Source organism: Lepidochelys kempii, chromosome 5 (genome assembly GCF_965140265.1).
Source record: "Lepidochelys kempii isolate rLepKem1 chromosome 5, rLepKem1.hap2, whole genome shotgun sequence".
Classification (NCBI taxonomy): Eukaryota; Metazoa; Chordata; order Testudines; family Cheloniidae; genus Lepidochelys; species Lepidochelys kempii.
The window spans coordinates 53846028-53870315 of NC_133260.1; the positions used below are offsets into that span (position 1 = coordinate 53846028).

The following is a 24288-nucleotide window of genomic DNA, read 5'->3' on the forward strand; positions in this document are numbered from 1 at the left end:
TTACCATTTTAAAGAGTGCCTAAGTATACAGTGAAATGTTGGGAACCATGCACAAAGTAGGTTAGAGTTGTATACGCTATCACTGCAGTTGCCCTGATTGATTTTTCATTCATTTCTACCTAGAATGCTGACGCACTAACTTAGTGTGCCAGGTAGGGTCTCTGCAGTCAGCAGAGCTGAGCGCTGCAGGGAAAATCTCTGCCAGCCTCAGAGTAATAATTAGGCAAATGAAGACCTGAAATAGATAACAGGGCATAAAATACCAGAGGTCTTTTGCAGAGGGTTTAAGCTCATGTACTCTTCATAGCAATCACTATTATAACACTGGATTCTCTAAATAAAGGAACATATTCTCAAACTTTGCCTTTCAAGAGACTAGGATTTTTTTTAAATAAATTTCAAATAATGAGAATGTTATGAATCACAACTACTAATGACATACTTAGTATATTCTTACTGAATATAGCTTACTAATAGCAAAAACACATTTTATTTTCTTGTTTGCTTATATCAGAGCTAGACATGAGTCTGACCTCAAACCCCAGATCCAAACACCACCAAATTTAGGGGGGTGCTCACAGTCAGAACCCAGATCAAAATCTGAACTTTGCAAACAGTCTCTATCCCTAAAATACACTAGCCCCTGGATTTAAACAAATTAATCATGAACACAAAGGAGCTTCAAATCCAGATCCAAATGTGATTTGAGCCTATGTCTCGTCATGTGCTAACAAGCACAAATTGAGCAATTGTGTGGCTATTTTCCCCCTATAATAGAACTTTCACATCAGCACTGCTGCAGAATGCTAGGGACAAGAACAAGGGCAGAATGTTAACAAACAGGGGTCCAACTGTCCATGGACCCTTACCTCTGACAAAGATGAATCTTAGTGTTATCATGGATTCTAGAGTGAGTTGACTTTAAAGTTTGATTTTTGCTTTCTTTAACAATGTTTGATGCATTGGTTCAGTGATCTCTTGGATAGCCTCTGCTGGAGTGGGTCCTATGTTTCCTGGATGAATTTTTAAAGATGCTTTTCTCTGGTGAAACCAATAGGGAAAGACAGATAGCAATGTCATGCCACCTGCCCTGCCAATTGATGACTCCCAATGTACTAATAACATTCCCTCTAATACGTACCGGGGTGAAACTGGCCCATTCTGTCAGCAGGCATTGTACAAGTTTACCACAATAGCTCTACCAAGACATGTCAGCTAACCCACTATGAGCTTTTCTTAAGCAGAAAGTACCAGTCATGCAAAATTGCATGCTTGTGGACTAAGCCAGGATTTTAATGCATGTCTTCAGAGCCAGTCTCCCCCCACCTACACGGCGGTTGCAACCAGAACATAAATTAGAGAAACGCTGAGGCTAACCTAATGTATACTGAGAACTAGTCACACTCCTGAACCAGCTGCTATCAGGAGCACACATATGGCTCCCATTGCCATTGATGTGCTTGGTGCAGGAGCAAAGAATTAGAAATATCAGGGCCTCGATGTCCAGTAACATGAATCACTTCTCAAATTCTCCCTCTTAATCTCCCATCAGGTTGCATACTACAGTCATACTTTTTTTTCTTTTTCATGACTCTTCTCCATAATTTTTTCAGTCAGGCAGGCTTTGCACAACCGATCCTAGTGGCAGAGTGCAAGGCTAGGTCTGCATATCTCAGTGGTAAGGAGCATCTTTTTCCCTCTGATACACAGTCTGACTGAATGTATAGTTAACTTCTACAACAGAGCTGCAAACTCATGAGATTACTGAAGGTGCTGAAATTTTTCTCATAACCACGTGAGAAACCGCAGGCGAGGAGGTAACTCAGGAATTAGAAGCTGAACTGCCTGCAGTTCCTACTGCTGGCCACTAGAAGCTGCTGTCCTACTTGCAGACAGCTGCATGCTCTTACCCTTCTCCAGCTTCATTATGGTGTGATAAGACTTGGGGCAATGTGATGATCCCAGTACCACCCGAGGAAGTGAAGCACGATGGGTGGGGAAGTCCCCCCCATATTGTTGTGTTTATTTCAGGTTCAGTTTGCATACTGAAACATGTGCACACGAATGGGTGTCCAGATCTTTAGATTTAAGAGTTCAAAATGCAGAAATCACACACTAGGCCCAAAATGTGATTTTAAAACAAACAAACAAAACCAAAAACCCTTGTGTATTTTATATTAATCTCTTGATTTTTTGGAAGCTCTATCTCATGATTTTTTTATATGTTGAGGATGGCAGTGCTGTATCAGCTTTCTCAATGGAAATAATTTACAATAGGTCATTAAAAGGGTTTTCCCAAATGATTATGATTAGAGGGGCTAGCCAAGAAATGGTCAGTATACATGCCTGTGTGCGCTTGCATGCACGTGCACACACACACACACAAAGTTAGGATCTGTGTGTGTGCTTTTCCTGCTTCTGATCAAGTTTATCTCCTGCTATGGTTACCGTCCCTGCCAGGCTGACTTTGCTTTTGAAATGCACCGGAATTACACCAGATCGTAGGGGGACTTTAAGATAGGTCCTGGGGGAGAATATATTAAGATTCCTTCACTAAAGATTCATCCTTCTCCCCTGAAAAAGTCATGCAGCATCTTAATCTTGGGTCTGGCTGAGCTGTGATCAATGCAGGACTAAGTTGCAGCAGGAAAAAAGTGGCTATATCCTTAGGGCTGCCAGGCGACAGTTCGACCATCAGCATAAACTAGAGCTGCCTCAAGACTTCTCTAGTTTATCACCACCTACAATGGCCTTCAAGGTGCTGTTGTGGATATTGAGAATTTCGGAATCAAGGTGCATTCTGACCTCGCCCCTTTTCATGGCCAGTGATTTGACACTCAGTGTTTTGTAGGTTTTCTAGAAACTATTAGCCAAAGCAATTTGCATCTTCCACTCTAGCCTCAAAAAAAAAAAAAAAAAAATCTCAGTTTCTGCTTCTGCAGCAGTCCGGGAAGACTCCAGGGGTGAAATGATAGGTGTGAATATTTTCATATTAAAATGAATACAACTATGGGAGTCAGTGAATGTTGGGGAAAAATGAGAATGGTTTTCTGGGCTCAAGAAGTTTGCACTGGTTTAGATTGTTCTAGTTTACATAATCTCTTTTTAGGGCTTTACTTTGTGTTCAGTTTATAAATTGTCTCAATTTGCTCCCCCTTGGTTCATCAACCAGAGTACATTTTGTTATATTTAAGTGGCCATTACTAATCTAGATTACTACTATCATTATTAATTGTATTTTTGGTAGCATAGTCTAAAAATCAGTAACAGACCTTTATTCAGCAATTCCACCATTTAGGTAAGAAATATTGTTTGAAGATGTATTCAAACATTGTGATGTATAAAGTGTAATGTTAACTAGTTATTTTCATAGGTTTAATTTTTTTCTGAAGAGATTATGATGTGCTGTTCCAAATTATTTTTTCCTTAGTGAGAGAAGAAAGTTACCATGTGATTGCAGGAAGCCTGGAACACAATCTGTCATAAATATAAAGGGAAGGGTAAACCCCTTTGAAATCCCTCCTGGCCAGGGGAAAGCTCCTCTCACCTGTAAAGGGTTAAGAAGCTAAAGGTAACCTCGCTGGCACCTGACCAAAATGACCAATGAGGAGACAAGATACTTTCAAAAGCTGGGAGGAGGGAGAGAAACAAAGGGTCTGTGTGTCTGTCTATATTCTGTCTTGGCCGGGGATAGACCAGGAATGGAGTCTTAGAACTTTTAGTAAGTAATCTAGCTAGGTACGTGTTAGATTATGATTTCTTTAAATGGCTGAGAAAAGAACTGTGCTGAATAGAATAACTATTTCTGTCTGTGTATCTTTTTTGTAACTTAAGGTTTTGCCTAGAGGGGTTCTCTATGTTTTTTTAATCTAATTACCCTGTAAGATATCTATCATCCTGATTTTACAGGGGGGATTCCTTTATTTCTATTTACTTCTATTTTTATTAAAAGTCTTCTTGTAAGAAAACTGAATGCTTTTTCATTGTTCTCAGATCCAAGGGTTTGGGTCTGTGGTCACCTATGCAAATTGGTGAGGCTTTTTATCCAACATTTCCCAGGAAAGGGGGGGTGCAAGTGTTGGGAGGATTGTTCATTGTTCTTAAGATCCAAGGGTCTGGGTCTGTAGTCACCTAGGCAAATTGGTGAGGCTTTTTACCAAACCTTGTCCAGGAAGTGGGGTGCAAGGTTTTGGGAAGTATTTTGGGGGGAAAGACGCGTCCAAACAGCTCTTCCCCAGTAACCAGTATTAGTTTGGTGGTGGTAGTGGCCAATCCAAGGACAACGGGTGGAATATTTTGTACCTTGGGGAAGTTTTGACCTAAGCTGGTAAAGATAAGCTTAGGAGGTTTTTCATGCAGGTCCCCACATCTGTACCCTAGAGTTCAGAGTGGGGGAGGAACCTTGACACAATCATTTTACAAGGCAGTTCTCTGTCTCCATCTCTCATGATCACACCAGTGATTCTGTTTCAGAGTAACAGCCGTGTTAGTCTGTATTCGCAAAAAGAAAAGGAGTACTGTAAAGCTGTAGCTCACGAAAGCTTATGCTTAAATAAATTGGTTAGTCTCTAAGGTGCCACAAGTACTCCTTTTCTTTTTACCAGTGATTCTGTGTCTGCACTGCCACTCTGCCTGTATTAGACTGCAAAATGGAGGTAGAATAGCTTAAATGGCAAATCTTTTCCCTCGGTATGCACATGGAGGGGAACCTCTGTGCTTGTCTCTCACCTCACTTGTGTGATGACAGGTGGGGATCGGTGCACGATCCCCACTACCTCAGACCCTGTGGAACCATCTGCTCCTCTGGGGAAGGAGAGGAGTAGGGAGGTATGGCAAGGAGGACATTCATTACCACCCAGAATCCCATAGGAACCTCACAGCAGCAGAACTCCCACTTCATTACGTGTGTATGTGTGTATCTGGGGGCTAGGCGGGCGCCAGAAGGAGGCAGAGGCAGAGGAAGGAATTGTGATAACGGCACTATGAGGAACTGGAGGAAAGCTGAAGCTCCTGGAGCTAATGCAGAGGCACAGGGTCTCTGAATGGATGGTCCTGACCTGCTGTGGAGTCCTCAGGGTTTGGGTCTAGACCTACCGCTTCTTCCACAAAGAATAATCTTTAGGAAACTGTATATGGGGAATCTCACAGTTTTCCTTTCCTGTAGGTTTTAGTATGGGAGTGCACAATTGACCCCCTGCATACATGTTTATCACCAGTGGGGCACCTTTTGGCTTTACATTTTTGAAGCACAGTGGCTAATAAGAAAATGTAACAGAACCCAGGCTTACTAATCAATTCCCCCCATTCCTTACGATTCCTTAATATCACTCAAGAGCTAAACTAGGCAAACTGGTCTCACTGTCCTGAACAAACTCAACAAACTCGAGTTCTGGCAGACAACTGGAAGCAGCAGGTCTAAGAACACCCTATTGCCACCCTGGAGTGTTTAATCCCAGGAAACAGCAGCCTGGGTAAATGGGACAGAGAGGCATCCCTGAGGTAGCAGTTATGACTTTCTAGATTATAACCACGCCTTAAACTATGACTGAAAGCAAACAGGAAGTCGACAGAATGCTGAGCATGAGTGTTATGTACTCATAGTGGCTCACAGATACAAGCCATTGCATTCTGCTCTCACTCCTGAGCCCTTTAGCCCCCAAGTAGAGCAAGTTGCAGTATTCCTGCCTGGAGGTTACAAATGTGCTGATTGCCGTGGGAAGGTCTGCACCAGACAGGCATGGTTGCAGCCTCCTGGCCCATTGTAATGAGAAAATGCACTGCATGCCAAAGCTATTACTGGAGACTCTAAAGAGCAACAATGTCTCAAAAATGATCCCAAGACCACAAGTGATTAGCAAAGCTCAGCTATATACCTCCAGTAGAAGGCATCTTCAACAAACCACGCTCAGTGCCACTTCCATCTTATCTGGTTTGAACCTAAGCCAGTTTGTTTCTACCTGTTTACACACCTCTGACAGACACAAGGAAAGCAGAGTGACCACAGTTTCTAGGTTTGAGTAAATACACATATGGTTCCGAGTGTCTGCTATATAGCTAATACTGCAGGACCAAACATCTCACATTGTCCCTTGTGGCTGTACACACACATTAAACAGGAAAGGTGATAAGATGGAACCCTATATGGAAAACCAGTGGTCAATACTATCAAATGCAGATGATAGATTCAATAAAACCAAAGTGGCTACTTCAGGGGAAAAAGAAGATTGATCTTTTGGTGAGGGGAGAGGACAAGGCTCAGAGCTGACAGATCTCAGTGCTATTCCCAACTGTGTCACAAACTTCCTATGTTAGCTGGGGGACGTCAGTGCTCTTCTCTATGTCTGTGCTTCCTCATCTTAAAATAGTAATAAGTGCCATAGAGATGCCTATTAATAAGAATAAATGCATACATTTATCGGAGATGATTGCCAGCTACATATAGCAACAGCACCGCAGTACCATCCCATGCCTACAACTAAACTGGTAGGTAATTGATAATGAAATAAAGATCAGCTAGAGCTGTGCCGATACCATCTTCTTAGCCCTGGTCTACACTACAAGTTTAGGTTGCATTCAGCAGCATTAGATCCATTTAACCCTGCACCATTGTTGACTTAATGGGCTCTTAAAATCAATTTCTGTACTCCTCCCCGACGAGGGGATTAGCTCTGAAATCAACATTGCCGGGTCGAATTTGCGGTAGTGTGGATGCAATTCGACGGTATTGGCCTCCGGGAGCTATCCCGGAGTGCTCCATTGTGACCGCTCTGGACAGCACTCTCAACTCAGATGCACTGGCCAGGTAGACAGGGAAAGCCCTGCAAACTTTTGAATTTCGTTTCCTGTTTGGCCTCAGTGGCAAGCTGCAGGTGAGTGCAGATCTCATCAGCACAGGTGACCATGGAGTTCCAGAATCGCAAAAGAACTCCTGCATGGACCAAAGAGGAGGTACTGGATCTGATCACTGTATGGGGAGATGAATCCATGCTATCAGAACTACGTTCGAAAAGACGAAATGCCAAAATATTTGAAAAAATCTCCAAGGGCATGAAGGATAGAGGCTATAACAGGTACCTTCAGCAGTGCCACGTGAAACTTAAGGAGCTCAGGCAAGCTCCTTAAGCTCCAAAAAACCAAAGAGCCAAACGGCCACTCCGGGTCAGACCCCCAGACATGCCACTTCTATGATGAGCTGCTTGCAATTCTAGGGGGTGCCCCTACAACTACCTCACACATGTATGTGGACTCCTGCAAGGGAGTCTCACGCAACAGGGATGAGGATTTTGGGGAAGAGGAAGTTGATAAGGAGGGGGAGGTTGATGATAGCACACAGCAGGCAAGCGGAGAAACCGTTCTCCCTGACAGCCAGGAACTGTTTATCACCCTGGAGCCAATACCCTCCCAACCCGGGCTCCCGGACCTTCAAGGCAGAGAAGTCACCTCTAGTGACTGGTACCTTTGTAAATATAATACACAGTTTAAAAGCAAGCATGTTTAATGATTAATTTGCCCTGAAGACTTGGGATGCATTCGTGGCCAGTACAGCTACTGGAAAAGTCTGTGTCTGGGGATGGAGCAGAAATCCTCCAGGGACATCTCAGTGAAGCTCTCCTGGAGGTACTCCCAAAGCCTGTGCAAAAGGTTTCTGGGGAGGGCAGTCTTATTGCATCCTCCATGGTCGGACACTTTACCCCGCCAGGCCAGTAGCATGTAGTCTGGAATCATTGCATAAGAAAGCATGGCAGCGTGTGGTCCCAGTGTTTGCTGGCATTCAAGCAACCTCTGTTCTTTATCTCTCTGTGTTATCCTCAGCAGAGTGATATCATTCATGGTCACCTGGTTGAAATAGGGGAATTTTATTAAGGGGACATCAGAGGTGGCCGTTCCTGCTGGGCTATTTGCCTGGGGCTGTAAAGAATTCATCCCCGCTGTTAGTCACACGGTGGGGAGAGGTGTGAAGCAATCATCCCAGAGAATTGGGTGTGTGTCGGGGGGGAGGGGTTTAGTTGGGTTTGTGCTGCATGTTAACCCGAAAACATCAGCCCCTCCTTTTAAATGGCCAATGTGTCTTTTTCAATTTTAATCTCCCTTTTTTTCCTCCCGCAGCTGCAAATGTTTCAACGCTGCGACTACCATCTCCAACCCAGAGGCTAGCGCAGATAAGAAGGCGAAAAAACACGCCCTCGTGATGAAATGTTCTCTGAGCTCATGCAGTCCACCCAAACTGAAAGAGCCAGCAGAATGCGTGGAGGCAGACAATGGCTTAGTCCAGGAAAGCAGAAAATGAACGCGAAGACAGGAGGGACGCGTGAGAGGATAGATGGCTGGAGCAACAAGAGAGGTGGCAGCGGCGTGATGAAAGGAAGCAGGATGCAATGCTGAAGCTACTGGAGGATCAAACTGATATGCTCCAGCGTATGGTTGAGGTGCAGGAAAGGCACAGACCGCACTGCAGCCCCTGTGTAATCAACCGCCCTCCTCCCCAAGTTCCATAGCCTCCTCACCCAGATGCCCAAGAAAGCGAGAGGGGGGCCCTCTGGGCACACAACCCCTCCACCCCAGAGGACTGCCCAAGCAACAGAAGGCTGGCATTCAACAAGTTTTGAAGTGCAGTGTGGCCTTGTCCTTCCCTACCCCACCTGGTGCTTCCCTCCTCCCCCAACCCCACTTCCGAAAGTCGACGCTAGCCTCGGTACTGGACACATTCTGCAGCCTTAATGCGCTTAGTGGGGGCACACACAATCGACTGAATAAAATCGCTTTCTAAAAAATTGACTTCTATAAATTTGACCTAATTTCGTAGTGTAGACATACCCTTAGTAACCTTCCCTAAAAATAGAAGGATAGAGACTGGGCAGTAAATGTCAAAGATATTAAGCAAGAGGTTTTTTTTCTAGAGCCTGTGCAGCTATACTTCCTCTTTAAGGGCAGCTGGCACCCTCTCTTCATAAAGCTAACAATCCTTCTCATCATGGTCTTTACCATTTACTGGGGCAAGGGTATTCAGGTAACAGGATACAATTCCACCAACATGTCTAAGACCTCATTTAGCAAAATTGAATGAAACTCAGTCGGAGAATTTGGTATATTTCTAACTTCTTGCCTGATACTGCCCTCTTAATTGCTAGCTAAGTCAGCCTAAATCCAATCTTCGTTGCATCAAAAATAGACATAGAAATTCCTCGTCATAAGAACACCTTGCTGCGCAGCAGAGTTCAGGCCGGTCAGGATCAGCAGGCTGTCCACCACTCTGAACAGTTGGTGGGATGGGATTTTGCTGATGCTATGGTAAAGGAAAAGAATGATTGATTTGCCTCTCATAGCCACAGAATAGGAATGTAAAAATGCTCTATCTATGATGTGGTCATTCTGAATCAAAACAAGTTTTCCACTGGCTTCTCCCTTGCCACTTCGTTAGTCTTAGATAATTTGTAAACTTGTGAGGATGTGGGACATGTAAGTGCCAGACTGCCAGTATTTGTGGATAACAAGTTGCCATAATAGTCCTCTAACCATAGACAGAATAGCTCAATGAAAATGCAGAATGACTCCTCAGAGATAGCTGAAACCCCCTGTACCTCTATTGGTCCTCCAGCAAGAGGGCAGATAAATTGCTTTCAGGGTGAGGGAAATATCTCAAGTGTCTCTGCAGTGACTTAGGATAGATGAGTTTTATCTTGAACACACGGGGACCCATATTTGACCATCATCTGAAACTGGAAGCCCACACTTAGTATAGATTAGAACTGTTTTTTTATTTTTTAATCACTGACCTATCTGGAGGCTGTTGGGTTTTTTTCTTCCAGTTGTGGACCTTACAACAATGATTCATGCGTTCACAACCTTGAAGACAGATTACTAATATTTTGGGACCATCCTGGAAAATAATAACTCATAGACCCCAGCTAATACAAAATGGTACACCATGAATATACAAGGGTTTCATGCATGAAAGTCAAAGAGGATCATTCTCTGCAAGCTATAGGGAAGGGATTGGCAACATTTGGCCTGCAGCTTGCCAGGCCGGGGGCTGCAGGAAGGGCAGCCAGCACATCCTTTGGCCCACAACGCTTCCCACAGTCCCTATTGGCCTGGAATGGTGAACCGCAGCCACTGGGAGCTGCAATCAGCCGAACCTGCAGACGCTGCAGGTAAACAAACCGTCCCGGCCCGCCAGTAGCTTTCCCTGGCAGGCTGAGGGCCAAAGGTTGCCGATCCCTGCTATAGGGGCTGCCTGTAATTCAAACATTGTAGTTCAAGATCTATATTTAGTACATAAAGCCGTAACCTTAAACATTATTGGCTCAATCTGTATAAATTATTGTTTGGTGTCTCACCTCTCGTTAGGGTCCTCAGCAAATTGGAACCGATGACAGACTCGTGTTATATTTTTGAGAGGAAAGGAGTCAGGGCCTTCAGAAGTGATCTTCCTTCAAATATGACATGATATAACAGTAATTTGTGTATTATTCATATATTTGAGAGAAGCAAGGTCAAATATGACAGGCAGCCAAGAATTCTTGTGTTTTCAGCCTGGTACTAAGATTGATTCAGAATATGGTTATGCTGCGATTTAATTGGTACTCTATTTGGACACCAAGAGCCTTGGATAGGTATCTTTTCACTAATATTTACATTAAAATAAAATAAATAAATATCTTTGGGCAAGTCATTTAGGCAAAAATGTTGGCACTTGTGCTAAAAGTGCGACACCTAAACACATATTTAGGCAACTGAATGAGTGGCCTCATTTGAAAAGGTGCTGAGCAACTACTGAAGTCAATGGAATTTGTGGGTGTTCAGCAACATTGAAAATCAGACCACTTATTTAGGCACCTAGGTATAGATTTAGGGGGAGATTTTCAAAGTCACAAAGACAGTTAGATGTCCGGTGCCCACTGAAAGCCAATGGGAGCTGAGTGCCTAGCTTCCAAACTCTCCTCCCGAGGTGCCTAATTTTAGTTATCTGTGTTTCATAATATTAGATTCATAGCACCATAGGGTAAGAAGGGACCACAAAGGTCATCTAGTCCAACCCCCTTCCAAGATGCAGGATTTGTCATTAATCTCTAAAAAAAGAAAAGGAGTACTTGTGGCACCTTAAAGACTAGCAAATTTATTAGAGCATAAGCTTTTGTGAGCTACAGCTCACTTCACTGGTATGCATCTGATGAAGTGAGCTGTAGCTCACGAAAGCTTATGCTCAGATAAATTTGTTAGTCTCTAAGGTGCCACTAGTACTCCTTTTCTTTTTGCGGATACAGACTAACAAGGCTGCTACTCTGAAACCTGTCATTAATCTCTATGTCCCAGATTTCTTGTCTGGCCAATGTGGCTGAACGTTTCAAAACCTTGTGCCTAAAATTAGGCACTTAGATTTACATTTAGGTTCTTAGCAGAAGTGCCTAATTTCCAGAAGTGCTGAGTACACACAGCACCCACTGAAATCCAATGTGAACTATGGGGTTTCCAACACCTCCGAGCTTCAGGCCACTCAGTTAAGAACCTAAATATGAATTTACCCATCTACATTTGAAAGTTTGAGCTGACAATAAATTACTTTCACCTACAGGAGAAGGAGGATTGTGAGGATTAATTCATGAATGATTGCAAAGAGCCTTGAAGAGAGTAAGCAGTATATAAGTGCTAAGCATTTTCATTGGTACCTTTTCCTCAACTGGGTACTTTCATTTCCATAGTTTGTACTATTTGTATATATTAGTTATGATATTATCAGACACCCAGGAACCTTAAGGCATGGGATGCCTTTATAAATAGTCATTTAATATTTATTTTAAATTTAAAATTAAGGACTAGATGAGAAAGAGGAATAATAAAGAAGAATTGTGTTGCCATAGTCAATGGCTTACATTTGTATAGCATCTCTGTTATTATCAATTACACTTTTAAAGGCACAAGTCATAATTCTGGCACTGTTTCTCATTAAAATGAAGCATTCATTTGACAGCCCTGGCATGCTTTATGTGCTCAGCAAGAAATAATTCCTGTATAGCTTGATGATTTCTTCCTGTGTCATTAAGTAACAGCATTCTCATCTTGTCTCCCTAGGGTTCATCTTGTATGAGTATCCTTGTCTTCCAATGGGATGACAAAGAGAATAAAGGGGAGGATGGACAAAGAAAAAGAAGAAAGGATAAAAGAGTATGACAGGAAATATGATGAGGAAGCAGCTCTTCCTTTTTGATTCAAATGCTTTTACTGTTTGTAAGCCAACATTTTGGTACATTTGTTTTTATAAATCAATTTTCATTATACAATGATCACTATATTTTTTTCCTCCAGCTATCTCTGGTCTACGTGTCTTCATATAAGAAGAAAATGTATGGCCTGATTATGCTCTTATTTGCATTAGTGTAAATCAGGAGTAACTCCTGGAGACACTGGAGATGTTCTGATGTCAAGCTGGTGTACCTCAAAGAGAATAGGATTCTTGCATTTAGACTGTTAGTATTGCCTATGCAAGTGTCATGAAAGTGCAACTAGAGTAGGCATCATAACATAATCCCTCCAGATGCTCTGCTCACGGAATTCCTCAATGAGCTCAGCAGGAGTTCTACAGTAGAGTAGAGGTATGATCGGACAGGCTCATGGCGTGTACTGTGACAATGCATATATTGATGCCATAGGCAGGTATAGCTGCAAGAGACTTCCAGTGCCTGCACATTGACTGGGATTTTCAAAGGGGCCTAAGGAAGTTAGGTTCCTAACTCACATTGAAAGTTTATGGAAGCTGGTGCCTGATTCCCTCAGGTCCTTTAGAAACTGCCAGGCCTGATGTATTAAAGCATTGGCTGGGTTCTTTGTGGGCTTACATTACAACCCACTGTATTTACATGCTCATAAGTTTTGAACAAATTCTCCTTTTGGATGTGGTTATTCTCAGTCCAACTTTCCAGTCCAAACTTTCATGCTTCTTCTAGGCTGAATGTGAATTTTTGTTGGGAAGTTTACTTATAAACCACAACTGTTTGTGAATTGTCTGACAGTGAAAAATCAGATTCTTCTTCTGCTGTGAAAAAAAATTTAAAGGTTTAGTTTTTATGTCTGGTGGGAGGGTACTCATCCAAAGCAGGAGAAGGAGAGGGAGGAGACTGAGGATTTGATCCAAAGCTCCCTGAAGTGAATAGAAAGATTCCCATTGATTTCACTGGCTTTGGATCAGGCCCTATGGGAGTGTTTCTCAAAATGTGAGTCAGGACTCCAAATGGGGTTGTGCCATCAGCAGATGGGTTCATGGTGATCCCTAGTCTATGAAGGATGCCATTTTGCTCTGCATAGCATGAACTCACATGTATGGTGTGTGTCTGTGAGGTCATGATGTAAGGAGGATGGCATTTTGCTCTACAAAATGGAATCCTCCATGTGGTGTGACATTGTACATACGCTGTGTGCACTGTCGTACTATGTGTAGGATGCCATTTTGCTCTTCAAAATGGTGTCATCCATGCTGTCTGAGGTTCTGGCAGGAAATACTTCATTAAAATGGGCTCATGCCAGCAAAAATTTGAGAGCCCCTGATGTATGGGTAGGGAGGATGTGGGACTGATGGCAAAGGAGGGAGAGAAGAAACTCAACTCACATCATTCACCTTCAATGTACTGTGTTCATCTTAAGGGTTCTAAGGATTAAAGCAGATATGTAACTGCTTAACTATAGGCCATATACCTAGATCCAGCTGAGCTTTGTTAGGTATAAGAACCAGGGTGGCAAGCGAAAGATCACTTTAAGCCACCTTTCTGGTTTCCTGAATGGGGGCTGAACTGATCTGCAGCATAATTCGGAGCAGCCTAAGGGCTGCTCTAACTTACACTGGCTAGAGCATCCTTTCAGGACCTCTCCTTTGGCTGGGAAACACCTCCATACAGTGTAATATGGTTCCACCCCTCAAACTTCCTGTGATGCTTTCACCTACATACAAACACTCCTCCTTCCCCCCTCCCCTTCCTGACTGAGCAGGGCAGAGAGCAGGTGGCAAAGACTTACAAGTTTTACGAGGCCCAGGTCTTGCATAGTTTCCATCAGGAAAAAGGGCTATTAATAGCTGGGAAAAATAATTTTCCATATTTAAAAAAAAAAACACTTTCCTTTGCTGCAAAATAAAACAGAAGTTTCCTTTCTGGAGACATGCCAGAAATCTATGCACTCAAGAGGAATTAGTGACAAGCAGGAACATACACACTATATATACACGTGCATAAAGACGTGCTGCCAAACATACTGAAGAATAGCTGCTTGTAGCAAGAAATTATTTCATAGACAGCTCAGTCTTCTAAAGAAATAGTAACGGTAATGCAATAAATCTGCTGCAAAACATATTTAAAAGTGTGTATTTCTTTAAACTGCTGTACACGTTGCATGGGCAAATTTCTATTGAATCATCACTTAAATAAACATTTTAATTTGACAAACATACGTGTGTTCATGAAACATCTGCTTCTTACTGCCGTGATACATAGTTTCATTTGGACATACCACAATAAGAATTATATGTGTACATCTGAATGAAAGTCACGTATGGATTAACTGTAAAACACAATCTGATGTTCTTTTGACAGTATTTTTTCACTGAAACTACAATAAAATATACTTTCTACTGAGATCTGTTACTGTAAAGGGAAGAAAGGATGGTTTCTATGTCAGAGGCTATGACATGAGCCTAGAACTTGTGTTCCTGCTCTGCTACGGATTTGCTCTGCTTTAGACTTTCTGTGAGATTTTCGGCAAGTCACTTAGATTCTCTGGGCCTCAGTTCAGAACCCATAAAATGGGGATAACAGTGCTTTCCTACCTCCAGGAGTGTTCTAAGGATAAATAGATTAAAGACTGTGAGGTGTTCCAATACTGTATTTATGGGAGAGGGGGATATAGGTAACTAAGATAGATGAAAGGGAAGGGGGACTTTTCCACATCAATTATAACTAAAAACAGCAGATTTTGTTTTTCCTGAGGCACCATGCAGTGTGTGTGTGTGTGTGTATACATATATTTCTTCAGAAAAAATATTTTCTTTAATTTTTAATATGTTTTCATCAGAATGTAGGGAGATGGATACTGAGAAATATTCTGGAAAACATGAGTCATATAATTGTTTAGTTAACTTTTCTTTCGATAAATTATGTTGGAAACAGATAAAGAATATTGCTGAGAACATGGATTTCTGACAAATAGTCTTCATTTGCCTAAAAGTAAAAAAAATCCTTTCAAAGTCTACTGCTAAACTTTGTTTCTTCAGTATCGTGTACAAATTAATATTTTAACAGTTCCAACAGCATAAACATCTCATGAGAATATCATGAAATTATCATCGTACAGCCTGAAAGCAATTCTGTGATCTAATTCAATATTTCTTGTAAAGTAAGTATCAGACTCATGGAATTACTATAAAAATAAAACTTAGCTGATTTACAGATATGGTAACAAGCAGGTAACTTCCACAGACTCTCCAGTCAGTCAGAGTCTGCAAAGATGCAGATGATCAGGCTATGATATCCCAAACTGTGAATGACTAGCTCAGATATTATAGATGTAGACAGATAGCAATTATAATTCTATAGTTTGATATAGTTAACTCAAGGTAAAGGCGTTGATTACAGTAGGATAATTAATCCTCACTAAAAGCAGAAACTTTCTCTGTTTCTCCTTTTGTTGCAGTCCCAAACTCTTCTGACTGTCATAAATAAGACGTTCCAAGATGCAGAATCAGATTGCGTATTACTCCATATCCTATTTCAAAACATGATTTTATCCACTATTCAGACTCATTGGTTAAAAAGTAACAAAGGCATTAGGTATTCTATGTAAGCTTTCCTAAAACACTTGCAATCTTTCAGCTGATGTTTACTCTTTGTTCAATGAAATTTGAAACACTTTTACCTACTGTGCTTGGATTACCTACAGATGTTGGAATACACATGATGCCATCATTTACAAGTCTTTTAAAAGATGCAGGATCATTGCTTTCTCTTAGAATTAGTCTCCTGAAAGCATACATCAACAGTTTAAGGCTGGCTTGCAAACCTTTGTAATTTTACTAAATAGACTTGATACTGGAGGTGGGAGTGTTGTTATTCCTGACTCAAACAAGTAAATATCTGCAAGATACAAATGAACGCAGGCACACGTGGCTGGTCTAATGGTTTGGCTCTTGCAATGGAAGATTTGCATAAATTATGCTCAAAGCATGGTGAGGCATTTTACATTGCTTCTGAGACCACCACTAATGATATGCATAGAACAGAATAGGGTTTCCAACTTTCTAATCACACAAAAATGAACAGTCATGACCCCCCACTCCTCCGAAGACCTCACCCGTGCCATGAGTCCCCACCTCCCGCTCACTCCATTTCCCCTCACTCCGTCAGTCACTCTCCCCCACCCTCCCTCATTTTCATCAGGTTGGGGCAGGGCTTTGGGGTGTGGGAGGGGGTAAGACATCTGGCTGGGGGTGTGGGCTCTGGGGTGGGACCAGGGATGAGGAGTTTAGGGTGCAGGAGGGGGCTCAGAGCTGGGGCAGGGGGTTAAGGTACGGGGGGGTGAGGGCTCCAGCTGGGGGTGCAGGTTCTGGGGTGGGGCTTGCGATGAGGTATTTGATGGACGGGGAAGCTCTGGGCTGGGGCTGAGGGGTTCACAGTGTGGGAGAGGGCTCAGGGCTGGGGCAGGGGTTGGGGTTGGGGTGCAGGAGGCAGCTCTGGACTGGGGCTGAGGGGTTTGGAGTGTGGGAGGGGGCTCAGCACTGGGGCAGGGGGTTGAGGTGTGGGAGGCTCCAGCAGGGGGTGTGGGCTCTGGGGTGGGGCCAGGATGAGGAGTTTAGGGTGCAGGAGGGGACGCAGAGCTGAGATGGGGGTTGGAGTGCAGGAGGAGGTGCGAGCTCTGGGAGGGAGTTTGGGTGCAGAGGGGGCTTATGGCTGGTGCAGGGGGTTAAGGTGTGGGTTCTGGTGTGGGGCTTGGGGTGAGGTGTTTGAGGTGCAGGAGGGGGCTCTGGGCTGGGGCTGAGGGGTTTACAGTGTGTGGGGGGCTCAGGGTTGGGATAGGGGTTGGGGTGCAAGAGGGGTGAGGGCTCTGGGGGGAGCTAGAGTATGGTAGGGGGTTCAGGGTGTGGGCTCTGACCAGCGGTGCTTACTTCAGGTGGCTTCCAGAAGTGGCCGGCATGTCCGGCTCCTAGGTAGAGGGGCCAGGGTGCTCTGCGCACTGCCTGCGCCCGCAGGCGCCACCCCCGCAGCTCCCATTGCCCACAGTTTCTGGCCAGTGGGAGCTGCAGAGTGGGAGCTGAGGGCAGGGGCAGCTCATGGAGTCCCTGTGGCTGCCCCTGTGCTAAGAGCCAGACATGCCAGCCACTTCCGGGAGCTGCACAGAGCCAGGGCAAGCAGAGAGCCTGCCTTAGCCCCTCTGCACTGCCAACTGGAGTTTTAGCGGCTCGGTCAGCAGTGCTGACCGGAGCCGCCAGGGTCCCTTTTTGAACAGGCATTCAGGTCGAAAACTGGATGCCTGGCAACCCTAGAACTGCAATACAAAATCTTCATAAACTGTCTGTCTTCCTAGCTATAGATATGCACAATAGCTTTACTGACTTGGGGATCTAGGATGGTTTTAAAAGGAAAGGAAAACAGCAGCTCAAAGTGAAAGGGTGGGAAGCTTACCACTACCAGACTACTCAAACTAACTTAACATCCTTTGTCATTGCCTTGAAAAGGTAGATAACACAGAATGTCTTAGGTCAAGGACAAGAGAGAAATACTGTGAAAGTTCTGACTCATCAAACCCTCCCCACACACACTATTTTTATAGCGGATTAATATAAGATTTATGGGTAATTTCTCAATGAATAGAAAAATGCAGAACTAAGGTTAATTAAAGAATGTGTAGCCATTTGATAATGCCATAATAAGATATCTTGGGAAGTAAAACTCTCTAACTTGCTTAAACAAAATAGAATACAAAAACCATAGCTCACGTTGTCTAGTACAAAAGCAAAGTTATAGCACCAGTTAGCTTCAGTGTGAAATATTGTCAAGGTTACTGAAGTGTGGCTGGAAAATCTATATTCAGGAACCCCCTTGTTTCTGTGTTACAAAAATAAGTGCCGCTATAATGATCCACCAGGAAATGGAATATGTGGAAAGCCACAGAAAGCGCAGAGTTGAGGGGAACTCATCATCTGACAGAGAGATTGGGAGAACAATAGTTAAAAGCCATGCTGTACGTTGTGGTGTGTGGCTCCAAACTGATGATTTTTAGGATGGATGCCATGGGTAATTGGAGTTTCCTGAATAACAATGTCATTTATTTCAGATGCCAGTAATATCTGCTGTCCTTGAGCTAAAGGTAGGTTAAGAACATAAGAATGGCCATATTGGGTCAAACCAAAGGTCCATCCAGCCCAGTATCCTGTCTACCAACAGTGGCCAATGCTAGGTGCCCCAGAGGGAGTGAACCTAACAGGTAATGATCAAGTGATCTCTCTCCTGCCATCCATCTCCACCCTCTGACAAACCGTAGCTAGGGACCCCATTCCTTACACATCCTGGCTAATGGCCATTACTGGATTTAGCCTCCATGAATGTATCCATTTCTCTTTTAAACCCTATAGTCCTAGCCTTCACAACCTCCTCAGGCAAGGAGTCCACAGGTTGACTGTGTGCTGTGTGAAGAAATTCCTTTTATTTGTTTTAAACCTGATGTCCATTAATTTCATTTGATGCCCATAGTTTTTATATTATGGGAACAAGTAAATAACTTTTCCCTATTCACTTTCTCCACACCACTAATCATTTTAGTTACCTCTATCATATCCTCCCTTAGTCTCCTCTTTTCCAAGCTGAAAAGTCCTACCCTCTTTAATCTCTCCTCATAGGAGACCCGTTCCAAACCCCTAATCATTTGAGTTACCCTTTTCTGAACCTTTTCTAATGCCAGTATATCTTTTTTGAGATGAGGGGACCACATCTGTTTGCAGTATTCAAGATGTGGGCATACCATGGATTTATATAAGGGCAATCAGATATTCTCCATCTTATTCTCTATCCCTTTTTTAATGATTCCTAACATCCTGTTTGTTTTTTTGACCGCCGCTGCACACTGCGTGGACGTCTTCAGAGAACTATCCACGATGACTCCAAGATCTTTCTCCTGGTTAGTTGTAGCTAAATTAGCCCCCATCATATTGTATGTATAGTTGGGGTTATTTTTTCCAATGTGCATTACTTAACATTTATCCACATTAAATTTCATTTGCCATTTTGTTGCCCAATCACTTAGTTTTGTGAGATCTTTTTGAAGTTCTTCATAGTCTGCTTGATCTTAACTATCTTGAGCAGTTTAGTATCATCTGCAAACTTTGCCACCTCACTGTTTACCCCTTTCTCCAGATCATTTATGAATAAGTTGAATAGGATTGGTCCTAGGACTGGCCCTTGGGGAACACCACTAGTTATCTCTCTCCATTCTGAAAATTTACCATTTATTCCTACCTTTTGTTCCCTGTCTTTTAACCAGGTCTCAGTCCATGAAAGGATCTTCCCTCTTATCCCATGGCAACTTAATTTATGTAAGAGCCTTTGGTGAGGGACCCTGTCAAAGACTTTCTGGAAATCTAAGTACACTATGTCCACTGGATCCCCCTTGTCCAGATGTTTGTTGACCCCTTCAAAGAACTCTAATAGGTTAGTAAAACCGGTTAAGGATTGAAATAATTGATTAGGTTAAGGATTGAAATGCTTATTGTTCTTTGGGTTACAAAGCTGTGTAGATTTCTGAAAAGCAGGGCTTTGGAGCAGTGGAGTTGCAGGTTTTTGTACGGAGCTAGAGCGGAGCCGGAGCACAGAAAATCTTGACTGCTCCACTGCTCTGGTTTTTTTTCATTTTCAGTCCAAAATGAATTATATTTAGCAAGAAAGTCCTAAAGGTGCCAAAAAGTTTCAGATGGTATAACAATTGATATTAACACCTACTTTACCACTTTACGTAATATGTCACGGTTATTCGTACTTGGGCTGAAATCAAGATTTGATATACAGATACAAAATTACAAAGTTTTTTGGAGATATGTTTTATTAAAGAATCAGATCATGATCAGACATCCGACAACACTGAAGACTGCCCCCACCCTTGCGCCAAGGTTAGGCGAGTACGTACTCGCATAGATTAGTTAGATTGGTATGTGTTGATACTTCTTTTGTAAGGGTTCATCAACGAGATGCGCTGAGTGCTGTGATTACGGAAAAGTGTGACGCAAGACGCAACATTTAAGATATCACAAATGGGTATATTGCAAAAAAAATAATGTTTTTGTTTATTGATATATTAAGATATCGCAAGAAATATTAACCACTTAAGCTCATTTCTCACATGGGCTCCTGTTACCAGTACATTTGTTCATTTATACATGCTCCTGTATCACTCTGGCAGACTTATTTTATATGTCATCTGTTCAATGGTCTTTTGGTAGCATTGTTTGTAATTTTAAATTTACTGAAAAAGTCGCATGCAGCAGGCATGTAAATATACAGTAAACATTTTTGCATAAATTAGGAGTGATTTTTGTGATATATCCAGAGTGACTGGAAAATGTCCAACACAATCCTTAGGTCATTTTAAGAAAAAACGTTTCTGTGAACACGTATCCTAAATTCTTCCTAAGGGAGCTACAGTCCCTTCAAGGAGGTGATAAAAGTTAATTTCTGATTAATATCTCAAAAATGCTTTAATATAAAGTAATGAAATTATGTCAGTGTCTCAGCGTTAGTATGTGCTAGCAGATTACATTATCCAAAATTATTTAAACCATAAGCGTCCCAAACTGGCGGTTGGTCATTTTTATTTCATATTTCAAGAAAGGCTTGTCGTCGACCAAACCAAATTTCATTGATATATCTATATTAAAGCGTTTTTGAGATAAAATATTTTGAATATTTTACAGCAAAATTTCATAAGAAAAACTAACTTGCAATTTATAAATAAAAATTTATATTCATTATGTATATTAAAAATACTTCTTACTTCATTAAAACTGCAAGAAACATGTTAAAATGTTAAAATATACTTTAATAATAATAATAATAGTAAAAAGAAAATGCAATCATTTTTGTCCAGAAAATCCAAAATAAATTCAAAGTACCTTAAGTGGTTAAGATATCACAAGCAGGTACATTATAAAAAAATGTAATGCTTTTGTTCATTGCTGGTTGAAGATCATAACAAGAAACATTTGGATATGGTAGCAGCACAAGAAGATTTGGCCATGGCTTAAAAAAAAATAAAATAAAATCTGCCCCTCATGATTGATAGCCGATTTACAGAAAAGGATCTCAATGACATCTTTACTTTTGAATCTGAAAAGCCCAAATCTGGGCTTTTGGGAAAAGCAAAGAAGAAATCGGCAACATGCAAGGTGGAAAAGGAAGTGAATGGTGAGCTCAAACCATGTAGCTTCAAGACAAGTGAAGCAAGTGCCGTGAAAAGTTTCACGCCTTTGGCGGCATGTAAAATGTAACCATCCTGAAAACTATGCGGCTCTGGTTACAAAAAAGGACCAGGAAAGCAAAACAGAAAGCTGATGTGGCTAAACAATGTTCATCTGGCTCTTTGAAAACTCCTGGAGAAAAGATTTTTTGCAGAGCTTCATCTGAAGAGAAACCCAAAACTGAGGAAACAAAACTTGACTCATATTTGAAGTCCTCAAAGGTTACAGTCACCATGGATGCCAATACTTTCCATGAAGGGCTGATGGAAATGGTTTGTTTGAGTTTGACACCGCTCACTACCTTCAGGCTAAAGAACAAAGAATTCCAAAAAATTGCAGGTGAAATGGGTCGGCAGCTTGGCGTTTCGACGGGGCACGATGCAGTTCATCATTTAGTTGTCAGCACAGCTGAGTCTGGTTGCTAAGAGCTCAGGACAGCTTTGGAGCAAAAATTGTGCTACCTGAAAATGGATGTGGCAACCCATGGAAACAGCAATTTCCTTGCAATCAATGCTCAGTACTATGAAGAAGGAAAAGATAAAGCTGTGGTAAAAACCCTGGACATAATCGACACTGAAGGGCATCACAATTCTTAGTATGTGAAAAGTCAAGTAAAAGCTATTTTAGAAAATTTGAGATCAGTGAAATGCAAGTGCTGAGCATCTGTGTTGACAATCCAGCAAACATGATGTGTGCTGTCAAAAATTTCAGCGAGGACAATGAAACCATTTCTACCTCTGAGAACAGGGATATGGACAGAACTGAAGCTATTTTGCCTGATGAAGGAACTAAAGGAATGGGTGAAATCAAACTCAACATGGATGCTGCTGTGCAATGGGTTAATGACCCGAGCCTCATACTTCCAACATGGCTTCATGAGGACAACTCAAAAGTCCAACTGATGAGGTGTGGTATTCACACTCTTCAGTTGGCAATCTGGGATGGACTGAACAAAGAACATGCAAAGAAATTTCTGGCAAAAATTCAACAAGTCGTTGTCAAACTACAAACCCCAAGTATTGGAAGTGTTCTGCTTGATCTATATGGGGTAACTCAATCATTGGATACTGTGAGTTGCTGAGGTTCAGCATTTGCAATGATTGATCAGCTTCTCATTTTTCAATCTTACTGTGAACAAGTGGCTGCTGCTAGAACAAGAGAACTCAAGTTAAGAAAAGCTGAATGGGGCGAAGTGAAGAATCTGCAAGACCTCTTGGCAAAGCCAAACCAAACAACCATGAATCTTCAAGCTGTCAATATAACCCCGGGAGTTTTAATGAAGGAATGGTGAAAAGTGTCAAAATTCTTGCAAGAAAGTGGTGGAAAAATTGCAGAAGGAATTCTATCCTCCATGCAGAAACGCGAAGAGAAGCTTTTTGGCAATATTCATTTCCTTGCTGGAGTTTATGTTGACCCAAGATATCAGACTCTTCTTACCTCAAGGGAAATACCAAAAGCAAAGGAAGGGCTCCTTGATATTGCTCGATGACTCGAAAAACAAAATCTATTGCTACATTTGAACTTGGCGAAAGAGGTTGAAGAAAATGCAACACGACAAAAGGAGTCATCAACAATCGAATTTGCAGTTTCAGAAAGTTCACATCCTTCAGAAATAGCAGGCTGTTCTCAAACTTCCCTCTCCACTCTGAACTTGTTGGAGCGTCCATCCCTGAGACATCTTCAGCCATCACAGGGAAATGGAGATAATTCAAGCACCAATTCTTCAGAAGATGACGCCTTCAAAAAGGAATTGGATAAACAAGAAAGACACCGGCGAGTTTCTGCGATTCATAATTGTAATGAAGCATTATTCGAGAGAAACTTTCGGGAAGATTGTGAGACAATGGAGTCTATTGGTAGTCTAAAAGTTAAGTCTGTTTTTGAGGCCATTCACAGCTACCCACACCACATTCAGGCTGCCTGTAGAATTGCTTCGAGCATGCCAGCAATTCAAGCTAGTGTAGAGCGACTGTTTTCGGCTTTAAAGTTAATTCTAATTGATTTGCGGCAGGCTATGAAAGACGACTTGATTGCTGCAATAATTTTTTACAAAATGAATTATGAATGATTCTAGTTTGTATCATTGTTGATGACATTTAAATTGTTTTAAAAGTCTGAATAAAAATAATGTTTTTGCAAAATTACAGTATGCACTTTTTTATTTAGTTAAAAATTAATTTGAGGTGGAGCGTGGAGCGGAGTCAGAGCGGAGCTGGAGCAGTACTATGGGTGCCGGAGCGGAGCTGGAGCAGAGCAATTCAAAAATGTGATTGCTCCAATTCCCTGCTGAAAAGGATGGCTTTGCTATTGTCTGAATTGGAACCTCTGGTTGACCAAAAAAATGTAATGGTTTTAATTATGTCAGACAACATAAATATGTCAGACAACAAATCTGGCCTATTGGGCTAGAAAAGAAATATAGAGTATGACAATTTGAAATGCAACAATAACAACTGACTGAAAATTAGTGGAGTTCTACAAGGACACAAGTGGGATCTTGTGAGATCTTCAGTAGAAATGAATAGGAAACTTGCAGGACTCACCTACTCTGCGCTCCTGGGCCTCACTTGGCCAACCCTATTTTCAGTGGTCAGCACTGTAGTTGTTTCAGACAAAAAGTAAGATATTTTGTTTGTGCTGTGATGTCCTCAGGAGCTGTGTCCGTTACTTTGGCTTCACTGCCATGGATTTATATGCATACTCATGAGATAACCATATAACCTTATTGGTCATGCAAACAATAATTCCTCCCCCTCCAATTAGGGGTGGAAGAGCCTGCCGAAAAGTGTGTGTGTGGGGAGGGACCAAGG

The 24288-nt window shown here is 42.1% G+C and overlaps 1 protein-coding gene across 2 annotated transcripts in view; it reads right to left on the reverse strand.

Annotated features, from left to right (window-relative positions):
• The window catches only part of HAPLN1 (hyaluronan and proteoglycan link protein 1), an 88546-nt gene that overhangs the window by 40521 nt on the left and 23737 nt on the right, over positions 1 to 24288 (reverse strand). Inside the window, exon 1 of one of the 2 annotated variants that reach the window (XM_073346212.1) lies at positions 9198 to 9257. The exons of the other annotated variant lie outside the window; for it this stretch is intronic. The gene's annotated coding sequence lies outside the window, so the exon portion shown is untranslated. Of the gene's footprint in view, positions 1 to 9197; positions 9258 to 24288 lie in introns of those variants that run through there. 2 annotated transcript variants of the gene reach the window in all.